This window comes from Sceloporus occidentalis, unplaced genomic scaffold (genome assembly GCF_023333645.1).
Source record: "Sceloporus occidentalis isolate IW3139 unplaced genomic scaffold, rSceOcc1.0.p SCAF_2, whole genome shotgun sequence".
NCBI lineage: Eukaryota > Metazoa > Chordata > Lepidosauria > Squamata > Phrynosomatidae > Sceloporus > Sceloporus occidentalis.
Window position 1 is genome coordinate 125512900 of NW_028316982.1, and position 10958 is coordinate 125523857.

A 10958-nucleotide genomic window follows, 5' to 3' on the forward strand; every position below is an offset into this window, starting at 1 on the left:
AGCAAGGAAGTTGTTTGCATGTCCTCGTGACTAGCAGCAATCACATTAATTTGGGGGCTATATCTCTGGGCTCTCCATGCCCTGAGCCTCCAGAGCTGCAACAGGGCATACCTTCAGTGTCAGACGAAGTTCAAGGCACTGAAGGCTATGTTCTTTGAGGCCCGTGAGGAGATCCCGGTGAGGAGACAGCTGCCCTTCTGGGTGAGGGCATGCTAGCTGAGTTGGTGCGATCGTTATCCACCAAGTGCATGCCGGGTCCATGCCATGTGGCCAGTGCTGATTGCAACCATGACCCTGCACCCACCACTCCCTATCCTCTATCCTCCCCCCCCCCCCGCCACATGGTGTGTCTCATGGTGTTCTTTAGGTCCTCCACCACAGGGATGGGTTGGCAGCAGCTAGGGTTGCCATAAGTCAGGACCTCCAAACCGGGACAAATGTAGGACAACATTTTAAAATGTAGGACTTTTTAAAGGAAAAATGCAGGACACCCCCCCCCCCCACGCTCCTTCCCGGCCTCTGAGGGGGCCAAGGCCGGGAAGGAGCCCGCGGGGCCGCCCGCAAACGGCCTCTTCCTCCTTCCCGGCCTCTGAGGACTGGAGGCCAAGAAGGAGTCCGCGGGGGCGCGTGCAGGCGGCCTCCTCCTCCTTCCCAGCCTCTGAGCAATCAAATATTGCTTTCCAGATTGCAAAGAATCAACAAATTGCTGTGTGAATAATATTTCAAGTTATTAAATAGTGAAAACTCAGTTTTAAATCTGAGTAAGTCTTACCCTGCAACATTTCATAGATGAACACTGACACACATGTTGCCAAGCAACATCAGTGCATAGTCAAGGTGGCAAAAATTATGAATGCGGAACAACACACAAGATAGAAGCTGTAGCAGGTTGCTTTTCCCTGACCCTACAATGAAGGGCAAGATTCAGCCCGCCTCCTCTCTTCTCCCCTTGGCAAATCATTTTTTGCATTTTGAACTCTATAGCAGCTGAAGAAAGAATGAAAGTGGAATAATAATAATAATAATAATAATAATAATAATAATATTTATTTGTATTCTGCTTTTTCACAAAGGAATCAAAGCAGATTCTAATGGTATAGAGTATAAAAAGAGATTAAACATCAAAAATTTTTAAATTGTCCAATAGGAATACACTAAAATTTCAGGCAGATTAGCACAGGAAATGAGTCTTCCTCTATAGGAGAAAGGGATGGGGGCGATGGTATCAATCAATTTTGATAATAGAGGGGGAAGCAAGTCTAATGGATCTAACCTAGTCTAGAAAGGCCTGCCGGACGAGATCCACCATATTACCAACTTGGAAGCCTTTTAAAAAGCCTGGCTGCCATATTTTGTACCAATTTAAGTTTCTGAGCTTGGCATGAGGGTAGCTCCATGTAGAGCGCGTTGCAGAAGTCAAGTTGAGAGGTTACTAGCGCATGTACTACTGTTTCTAAGTCTCCCTGCTCCAGAAAGGGGCACAGCTGGCATATCAGCCAAAGCTGATAGCAAGTGTTCCTGACTGTCGCATCCACCTGAGCTGTCAGTTGGAGCGACGAGTCTAGGAACACCCCCAAGCTGCAGACAGAGTCCTTCAGGGGAAGTGTGACCCCATCCAGAACTGGCTGGCATAACTCCATTTCCAGATTAGGGGGTCCCTGTTACAAGTACCTCCGTCTTACCTGGATTCAATTTGAGTTTGTTTTCCCTCATCCAGTCCATTACCACATTAAGACAGGCATTCAGAGGAGAGACACCATCCTTAGTCACTGCATCAGTCTGAGACATAGAGAAATATATTTGGGTGTCATCAGCGTACTGATAACACCCCGCCCCATGTCTCTGGATGATCTCACCCAGCGGCTTCATGTAAATGTTAAATAGCATTGGGGACAGAATCACGCCTTGAGGGACGCCAGACTTGAGCTCCCTCTTGGCCGAACAACTGCCCACAAGCGATAACATCTGGAATCTGTCTGAGAGGTAGGACTGGAACCACTGCAAAGCAGTGCCACCGATACCCAACTCTCCCAGGTGTTACAGAAGGATACCGTAGTCAATGCTATCGAAGGCCGCTGAGAGGTCCAGGAGCACCAGCAGGGTCACACTTCCCCCATCAATGCCCAGACTCAGATTATTGACTAAGGTGATCATGGTGGTCTCAACGCCGAATATGGTGAGACAAACTAGAACAATAAAAAATCATGACTGTCCCTGTCAAATCAGGACAGTTTAGTATGGTGGGTAGGCTATTGGCTATCCTCCCAAGTGAGACATTCTCTTTTGTAGTTTCTTTGTTGCAGGACTTACAAGGACATTTTCCAGTGTGTAATTCAGGAGCTCACAGAAAGCAACTCCCTAGAAAGTGAGATAGATATCACTCCTCATCGTCATCTTTCACAAACAGTGATGGAAAGCAAGACTAGAAAGATACTGAAAGAAGTGTGAGTGGAAATTATCCCTTATATTCCCCAAAACTACCCAAGCACCTTCTCGTGAGGTTCTCACAAGCTCCTCATGTTCTGTTCTGACACTACCCATGCACTTTCTCACTAGTTTCCCAACTGTTAAATTACCAAAGACTTTAAAAATGGAAGCTGCTAGCAATATTGAATTGATTAAAAAGAATAAACAACCAGAAACTAACTGCCATGCCAGACTTGTGTTTGTAATCCAAAAAATCTTCCTACATTTTCTTTTTTTTTAAGTTACCACTTTAAACACAATAACACATTGACTTCTGTAAACTGATTCAGTTGGTTCCATTTTAAATTTGTTACAAATTATCCCCCCCCCCAATATTACAAACATATACAGATAACAATCATCTAGTTTATCAACTATTGTTTCCACTGTTTCTTCTATTTCATTGAATAAATCATTAAATCAATACATTCCTTAGAAGGACAGGTTGCTCACTTGTAATGGTATTTCTTCAAGTGGTCATCTGCGAATACATACAAATGCATGGAAAACTTCTAGAATCACTGGGCAAAGTTAACTTTGCAACTTTTTGGTGGTAGCTCTGCCCATCCTTTAAAAGTCCCCTGTCTTCTCGCTCTTTCCCCAGTTCAGAAATTTACACCACGTAAGTGACATGAGAATGAGCCAATGTAGAGCAGGACACTGAGGGGAGGACGGGCGGGATTTGTATGTATTCGCAGATGACCACGTGAAGAAATACCGTTAAAGGTGAACAACCTGTCCTTCTTCTTTGTGGTCTCTGCAAATCATACAAGACCAGTGGCAGAGGGAGTGTCATGACACCAAAGTAGGTTCAAACAAAGCTGTGTTTATTAAACCACACAATAAAGATTTTTGAACCAAACTATGTTTGATATGTTCAGTACTTGAAAAACAGTACCTTAACATGTTCAAGTCAAAGGCACATTTGCAATACGTTAGGTCATGAAGGACCTATGTAAACCATGTCAAACCTTGTGAACCATGCCAATTGGCAGTAAAGACATTCATTGTCAAATCTTGTAACAAATGGAAATGCAGTGCAAATCAATGTGAACCTGAAACGAACACTGCCCTCCCAAAAGCTGTGTCCCGTTTGGCCCTGGTGTCCAGCCTATAATGCTTGATGAAAGTTAAGGGCTTGGACCAAACAGCAGCTTTACAGACATCCTCCAAGGGGACCCCAGTCAAGAATGCGGAGGATGTCGCTACCGCCCTAGTTATATGGGACCGAACCCTGGCTGGGAGAGGTCTGACCGACAGTTCACAGCAGAGGTGGATGGTACCAGCCACCCATTTGGAAAGTCTCTGCACAGTTACAGGCAGTCCCTTTTTCAGTTCTGAGTAGCACTGGAACAGTCTCTCGTAACGGCTCGAACCCGCAGTTCTGTTCAAATAGAAGGCCAAAGCCCTCTGAATGTCCAAGGTGTACAAGCGGCATTCAGTGTCAGTGGTCGGGTTTGAGGCCTGGGTCAGTAAAACAATGTCGTGACACATGTGGAAAGAAAACACCACCTTAGGCAAGAAGGTGATGTCAGTACGGAGGACAACCTTATCCTTGTGGAACCTAAGTCAACAGCCTCAAATCAGAAGTGGCCATAGTTTCAAAGTGCTTGGATTGCAAACAAGACAGCACAGCGTCCAGACTCCAAGCAGGTGTCGGTACCATGACAGGAGGGTGGAGGTTGTTGCAAACCTTCAGGAAACTCTTCACCAGAGGGTTCCTGAAAAAAGAAGGTTTGCCATCAAACTGGAAATGAGAACAGATGGTAGAAAGTTAACACTTGATGGAGGTGAGGCACAGCTCCGAATCCAAAAGTGTCATCAGGAACTTCAACACCATCGGTGTCGACACCCGGGATGGAGAAAGGTCTCTCGCAGAGAGAAATTCAACAAATTTCTTCCTTTTGGAAGCGTAGGATTTCTTAGTAGCTGGCTTCTGGGCAGCCAAGATCACTGTCCGTACCGAGGGAGGTAACGAGCCTAGGGACAGAGCCTGCACACCACCATTGGCAGATTCTCGATGTCTGGATGCCGGACCCGGCCATCCTGGAGAGTGAGGAGATCCGGACGGAACTTGGGGCAGAGAAAGTCCCTCTGGGAGAGGTGGAGCAGGGATGGAAACCACGGTTGTCTAGGCCACCACGGCATGATCAGGATGACATCCGAGTGGTCTCTTGTCATCTTGGACAGCACCCTGATGATCAGTGGAAGAGGAGGGAAGGCATACAGCATCTCTCCTGACCAAACAAAGATGAACATGTCTCCGAGGGAGTTGTGCGCTCAGGAACAGAACTGGGGACAGTGGCTGTTGAGAGCGGTCACGAAAAGGTCGATCTGTGGGGTTCCCCACTGACTGAAGAGGTTGTCAACCATCTCGGGATGGAGTCTCCACTCGTGGCAAACTGTGGAAGACCTGCTGAGCTGGTCGGCCAAGTCGTTTTCTTCTCCTGGCAAATGGATTGCCTGGAGCAGAATCCCTCTCGGGATGCATCATTCCCAGATGCGGAGGGTGATGTCGAGCAAGGTCTGTGACCTGGTGCCTCCTTGTTTGTTGAGGTAGTACATCACTGTGGTATTGTCCATCAGGAGGAGTACTACCTTGTTGGAGAGGTTTGTTTCGAAGGCCCTCAAGGCCTTTTTCACTGCAAGCATCTCGAAGGCATTGATGTGAAGGGCTTGCTCATGCAGGGACCATTTGTCCTTGATGAAGAGGCCTGACGTGTGGGCCCCCCAACCTTCCATGGAAGCATCTGTGGTCAGGGTGACCTGAGGTTGAGGAGGAGTAAAAGGCATGCTGACGCAAACGTTCCGGGAGTTGAGCCACCAGCAGAGCGAGTCCGTTACTGCATTGGATGAGTCCGTTACTGTATTGAAGGTCGACAGGAACCATGACTGGAGGAGCTGAAACCGTAGCCTTGCCCATGGAATCATGAAGGTTGTGGAGGCCATGTGTCCCAGGGCTATTTGGACATCGCTGGCCCTCACTTGCCTGTGGGCAAGTCCTGACCGCAGTGCAGAGAGTGTGGAAACGGTCCTGAGGGAGATAGGCGACGCAGTCTTCGGAGTCGAGGATGATGCCAATGAACTTGATCTGTTTGGATGGGGTGAGATGGGACTTCTCCAAGTTTACCACAAGCCCGAGGGATGAAAGGAGCGACAAAGTGAAGTCGACGTCTCTCCGCAATTCGTCCACGGAGAGTGCCGCGAGGAGCCAGTCATCCAGGTACAGGAAGACTCTGGAGCCTCAGTGCAGATAAGCCACAATTGGAGCCATGTAGTTGGTTAAAAACCCTCGGAGCTGTGGAGAGGCCGAATGGTACATGTTGAGACCAACGGCAAAGGACAGGAACCTCCAGTGGCTCTCTCGAATGCGTGGAAGCACGTGTTCTTCAGGTCGATCATCGCGAACCACATAAGGGCAAAATAGAGGCAAGAGTTACCATACGGCATCGATGGTTGACCAAATATGAGTTGACGAGTCTCAAGTCTAAGATTGGTCTTATGCCACCATTGGTCTTGGGGATCGTAAAGTATCTGGAGAAAACAATCTAGGGCCTTGTGAGGGATCAACAGGCAAGATTGCGCCCTATGCCAAAAGAAAGCGTACTTCGTCAAAAAGGGTGTCTGGGGTGGTGGTGGAAATAACAGCTCCAGTTGGAGGGAGCTCTTTGAACTCGAGAACATAACCCCTACAGATGATGTCAAGGACCCAGGAGTCAGAAGTCACATAGGCCCAGGGTGTGAAGGGTGTCAAGATGTCAAGGAAGGAGGAGTTGGTGGAGACGACAGAGCACACAGCCACCCTTCAGGACCTCTTCTTGTCTTGATCGGTATCCTGTTTCTGTTTGTGGAAATTTTTAGGTACCAAGCAAGGGGCTGGTGGCGGCCAGAAGAAGAAGAGGACTGGGACGGGTAGCGCTGCTTCTGGTGCTCCTGTTGCTGGTATGGCTGGTCTTGCTGGAAAGGCAGCTGGCCCTGGCCATACCACTGACGCTGACCTCCAAACCGTCTTTGGGAAGAGGGCTGTGAAGGCATGGACATACTATGCTTCTTGGTTGCCGCCTTCATCCGGTACTTGAAATTCAGGCGCTCATCTGTCTCCTGGTTGAACAGGCTGGCCTCGTTGAACGGCATGTCCTCGATGGTGGCCTTCGCATTCAGGTTCAAATCCAAAGGCCGAAACCACACATGCCTCCTCAAGGCGATTGCTGCTGCTATGGATTTGGCTGAACAGTCCATGGAATAGCAGGCAGATGTGATTAGCCAGCTCCCGATGAAATGAGCCTCATCCCTGATCTCAGTCAGGTCGCCCTGACATTCATCTGGGATGTCCGGGATGAGGGTGGAGATCCTCTCCATCAAGCACTGTATGTATGCTCCCATACAGGCATTGTAGTTGGCTACCTTGAGTCCAAGAACGGAAGAGGCATAGGCCTTCTTCGCCAGGCCATCAATTTTCTTTGCTTCGCGGTCCGCCAGCGAGGTGGGTCTTTGGGGTGAAGGACTGTTGGGACAATAGCAGAATTCAACAATAGCAGAATTCTGCATGGGATGAGCAAAGACCCAAGAAGATCGAGGCAGAGATCCTGTATAACGACTCAATCTTCCTGGTCATTGGGGCTACAGAAGCTGGTGTGTCCCAAGAGCATTTGGAAATTCTCTCTAGGGATGGCAACAATGGGATGGATGCTGGCATAGGGACTTTGCCATGAACCCTCCTTTCGATGGGGGTGGCAACATCGTCTCCTGTGTGAGTGATTTGGAGGTCCAAAGCATTCCTCATCTTGAAAATGTGTTCAGCAAAGGTACGGACATCATCCGTGGGAGACGAAGCACCGGGTTGGAAGAGCTCCTGAGGAGATTGGTGACCAGCCTCATCTGAAGATCCCGAGTCAACATGAGAGGCACGGGGGTAGTCATGTTGGGAACTGTCAGGGTCAGACAGTTACCACCCACAAGCACTGAGTGCAAAACTGAGGGCAGGGTCTGGGTAGCAGCAACCACAGCAGCACGGGATGTTGATACCGAGGTGGGAGAGGGGACTGAAGCCATTGGTGGTAAGGCAGATTTCACCATTGGTGTGGGCCTTGGCATTGAAGAAATGGTGGAAGTATGACCCAGGTGACGACAGACAGAATCACGACTGAGAGCGACATAATACTAGTCCGTCTCACTGTCACAAAAAAGGCCCAAGTCCTCCTGCTCCAGGAGATGAGGAGGCTGGTGAATCTCTGCATGGTGAACCTGGACCCGAGGAACCAGTGTGGGGGACCGACGATCCTGAGAGGAACCTCTGTGGGATGACATAGCTGGCAGAATGATGGGTTCCAGCTCTTCATCCGAGACGCAATGAAAGGCCAACGTCGCCAGTGAGGAGGAGACCGAAGCCGAGACCGGTGTACAATGGGACTGAAGAGATTCGGAGCCGACCAGTACCGACATGTCCCATCTAGGTACTGAAGAGGCGGCATGGTCTTTGGAGGCCGAGCGAGAGCGCTTCGGAGTCTTGGTGTGCGCCTTTTTAGAATGAGAAGAGCCATGAGGAGAACCTACTCCCAAATCCAGAAGCCTCTTCTTAGTAGAGGATTTGGAGCTCGAATACTTCAGGGAGCTCAAATCCTTATCATGGGCCGAAACTTTTTTGGAGCTCGAGTCCTTGTGTTTAGCCTTGTCCTTCTTGGAGGACTTGGCCTTTTGATGTGCTCCTTCGGACCTAGCGTCCCTTTCCAGCACAGTGACACTTGGCTCAGTAGTGGAGCTCTGGGCCACAGAAGCCGAAGTCGCAGGTACTGACTCCGATGCAGCAGGTGCAGAAGTGGAGCGGGAGGCTGACGGAGGCAAAAGAGCCTGTTGATACAGGGCAGCCTTAAGTCACGAGTCACGGTTCTTCCTCGCCTGCGGAGTCAACGACTTGCAGAGAGCACAAGTCTTGGGGTTGTGAGCCTCCCCGAGGCAGAGAAGACAAGAAGAATGTGGATCCTGTCCGGGGATCTTACCCCCGTAGATGTCGCACTTCTTGAAAGGAGACATCGTAGCCAAAACAACAGTCCAAATCGGAGTCATTTAAGAGCTTAGAGAATGGTCAGCAATGATTATTATTATTATTATTATTAACCTTTATTTATAAAGCGCTGTAAATTTACACAGCGCTGTACATACAATCTTTATAATTGGACAGTTCCCTGCCCTATGGCTTACAATCTAAAAAGACACGGCACAAAAAGAGAAGGGAGTGGTGGTGGGGAAGGGGCCTCTCCAGTAGGATAATACATATAAAATACATAGCAATACAGGAAATGATTCAGTAAAACAGACAACAAAAGAACATCAAATAGCAAGTGACAGTTATGCAATGCCTGGGAACGCTTCTCTGAACAGGATGGTCTTTAACTCCGTTTTGAAGCTGGTTAAAGACGTGATGGCTCTTGCTCGCAGGGGAAGAAGGTTTCAGGAGAGGCAGCGAGTGAAAAGGGGCGAATCTGAGATGGGGCAGAGGAAATCCTGGGCTGTGACAGCAGACCTTGACTACCAGAGCGGAGGGCCCAAGTGGGAAGGTGAGGAGAAACAAGGTCTGATAAGTAAGGAGGGGCCAGCCCATGGAGGGCTTTAAACGTCGACAGCAGGAGCTTATACTGAATGCGGAAAGGGAGGGGGAGCCAGTGAAGGGATGCCAACACAGGAGAGATGTGGTCAGAGCGGTGGGTGGAAGTGATAATGCGTGCAGCTGAATGCTGGACAGAGATTAAAGGATGGAGGTGAGAAAGAGGAAGCCCAGCCAGGAGGACGTTACAGTAATCAAGTCGTGATACCACTAGGGCATGGACCAAAATCTTGGCAGTAGAAGCAGAGAGATATGGTCGCAAAACACAAGGGGGTCAGATCGAGAATGATCAAACAGTCTGCGGTCAAGATTCCAGTGATAACAAGCAGATAGTAGAAGTGAAGTTCCTAAAGTAGCTAACGTGGCGGAAAGAAGGAATTGGGGTAAGAGTGGGAAGACAGGGGACTTATAAAGGATGGGCGGAGCTACCGCCAAAAAGTTACAAAGTTAACTTTGCCAGTGATTCTAGAAATTTTCCGTGCAGCACTGTGCAGGCGCAGTACAACCCATTTGTATGATTCACAGAGACCACGAAGAAGAAAGTAAATTACCTCTTCCCCCTTTTTATATGAATTCTGTTCTTTCACTCTTCTTTCACTATATACTAAACAATCATATATTAATTTTGCTTACATTTGTATTCCTTACCCATTTACCACACAATTTGCATTAAGTAGGTGATTAGCATCAGTTACCATTTTGAGGACTTCAATGTAGAATAAGTACTTCACTCTCAACAGACAGAAATATACTTGTGTACAGTATTACTTGTGTATACACTCATGTACAAGTTGACCTCATGTACAAGTCAAAGGAAGGTTTTAGGGTCAAAATTATGGATTTTGAAATGACCCAAGGGTAAAACTTAGGGGAGAAGAAGGTTTTAACATTGGATGAGAAGGAAAGAACTGGGGGGAAATGTAGTGCTTGGAGGGGAGGGATGATCCAGAGAGGGGGGGGGGGGGAGGATGAGGATGACAGAAGTGTTTAACATTGGACTAAGAAGGAAAAAACAGAGAAAGGGGGATGTGGTGATTCCTGGGCAGGGATAATCCAGAGAGAGAAGGGAGGACAGAAGAGAAGGGTTTTCTATTGGACTGAGAAATGAATCACCTCACACAAGAAAACACACAAACTCACACTCCTGCCTGGTAGCTCTTTTAGAAATCACTGCCAAGGCAGTGGGAGTGGGGAACTGGGGCGGTGCTTCTTTTAGGATCTTTCTGAGCTATATTGCCATATTGACCCGTATATAGGTTGACCCAGGAATTTAGGGTCAGTTTCATGGCATAAATTTCTTGAGTTATAGTCAAGTATATATGTCAGAATCTGGAACATGTTTGGGTTGTAATGTTTTGTATGTTATTTGGTGGGGAACGGTTCATTTACACTGGGCAGGATCGGAATGGTTGGAGTTGGGAGTGGCTGGGGAAGATGGTTGATCAGGGGTTAATGTCTTTGTAAATACCATTATATTCTGTTGAAGGGGGTGTGGCCTGTTAGATTTTACCTAAACACATTATTGATTACTTTTGTTCCCTGTTGTCAGCAATAAAAGGCATTTGTTCTTACTACAGCAAGACTGTTTGGCTATCCAGTGGGGGAAGAGTTATTGGTTACTGACAATATATGGTAGTTGGAAGGAACTGTTGTAATCTGTTCTTTTCCCAACCTGTTTAATCACTGAAACAAGTCCAAAGTAGTTGAATGTTGATGTTAACATTTAAGTCCTAGAAATGTAAAGCCAAGGGAGAATCAGATACTTGCTGGCCCTCAAATATGGCTTTTTGAGCAGGCAGTGAAATCAGTTGTGTGTAGTATCCTGAACCAATTTCTTATTCTAGGGATCTGCTTTTTCATTCCACTTGGGGAAAGGGAAGACAGGGAAGAA

The 10958-nt window shown here is 47.8% G+C and overlaps 1 protein-coding gene across 1 annotated transcript in view; it reads left to right on the forward strand.

Moving 5' to 3' along the window:
* The window catches only part of LOC149318988 (uncharacterized), a 65099-nt gene that overhangs the window by 53889 nt on the left and 252 nt on the right, over nucleotides 1-10958 (forward strand). The gene's annotated exons all lie outside the window — the stretch shown is intronic.